The following is a 1,761-nucleotide window of genomic DNA, read 5'->3' as shown; positions in this document are numbered from 1 at the left end:
CTATTGGATGAGTTCCACTGAAGACGAGATGTTATGGCTGCTGGTAAACTTTTCTGCAAAGAAAAATGCATTAAATGTTTCAAATCAGAGTGATCTATTTAAATGACATTTCATTTAATTGCTTTTCATTTTATTGCCCATAGCCTGAAATTGTTTCATTTAAAGTGTTCTTCAAGCCCTCTACTATATTTACTATTGAATCTAATGAGGATGATAGGGTACCTTGGGCACAATCTCCATGAATGTGTGAGCTATAACTACAATATAATATAAGGTAATTAGCTTAAGTTAATTTGCTTGGTTAAAGAAACAGAGAAAGAAAAAAGTTTTATTTTTTCCTGTTACAGTGTATGCTTCTGTCATGAGTCTGTTAATACATAATTGGCAAATAGGGGTGTCAATGTGGAAATCAATTGTTTTACACATGATTTCCCCCAATATATTAACATTTTGGCTACTGAGTAAAAGCAGCTAAACTCTAAATCCAGTGACCCAGCTGCATGCAGTAAGTTGGGGAGGAAAGCTCAGTGCATACACAATGCCATTCCCAAACACCTTTTCCTCTTGGCTCAGTTTGACCACATGCTCTGTCTTGAAAATGTGAATTGCATTGATTTTTTTTTTTTTTTTTGAGACAGAGTCTCACTATGTTACCCTCAGTAGAGTGCTATGGCATCACAGCTCACAGCAACCTCAAACTCTTGGGCTTAAGCAATTTTCTTGCCTCAGTCTCTGAAGTAACTGGGACTACAGGCACCCACCACAATGCCTGGCTATTTTTTTGTTGCAGTTGTCATTGTTGTTTAGCTGGCCAGGGTTGGGCTCAAACCCACCACCCTAGGTATATGTGGCTGGTGCCATATCTACTGTGCTACGGGCACCAACTTGTATTGTATTAATTCTTCCTGATCTTTGTGTGTGTGTCCTTATTTTCATAACTCAATCTTTCCTTGGATTTGTTCCATCATTCTTTTTTAACTAAAACAAATTTATGCAAGTCTAAACATATATTGTAGTATTTATTTTAACCTGTGTTTTTAACTGAAAATGTGCTGGCATTTTCATCAGGTTTATAAATGTTTTTTGTAGTACTCTGTAATGTTGTGTAGGTTTTTCATTGGTTTTTCTCCAGTATAATTTTCTCTCTAAGTCTTGCCAGTTATGTTGTAATTGAATAGACAACTTTTAGAGCAGTTTGAAGATTACAGAAAAGTCCAGCACAGAGTACAGAAAGTTCCCACGTATCTCCCTTCCCTTTCTTCCACAGTCTTACCTATTATTAACATTTTGCAAAAGAGTGGTACATTTGTTAAGATTTGATAACAAATGCTATTATATCATTATTGACTAACATCTATAGTTTTATATTAGAGTTTGCTCTTTGTTTTGGTCAGTTCTATGAGTTTTGATAAATATGTAATGCAACGTATCCATCATTTTATTTTTATACAAAATCATTTCACATCCATAACTATCTCCTATTTATCCTTCCTCTTCCCTTCATTAACCCCTGGAAACCATCAATCGTTATTGTCTCTATAGTTTTGTCTTTTCCAAAATATACATATCGAGTCCTGCAGACTCTATTGCCTTTTTAGACTGGCTTCTGTCATTTAGCAATATGCATTGAAACTTCCTTCATGACTGTTCATGGCTTACTAGCTCATTTCTTTTTATTTTTTTTATTATTTTTTTTATTGAATGGTAACTATGTACATTAATGCACTTCTGGGGTACAGTGTGGGGTTTTCACATGCAATC

Source organism: Otolemur garnettii, unplaced genomic scaffold, assembly GCF_000181295.1.
Source record: "Otolemur garnettii isolate 467f Iridium unplaced genomic scaffold, OtoGar3 scaffold00011, whole genome shotgun sequence".
Classification (NCBI taxonomy): domain Eukaryota; kingdom Metazoa; phylum Chordata; class Mammalia; order Primates; family Galagidae; genus Otolemur; species Otolemur garnettii.
The sequence above is the reverse complement of the archived record's forward strand: the minus strand, read 5'-3'. Positions refer to the sequence as shown.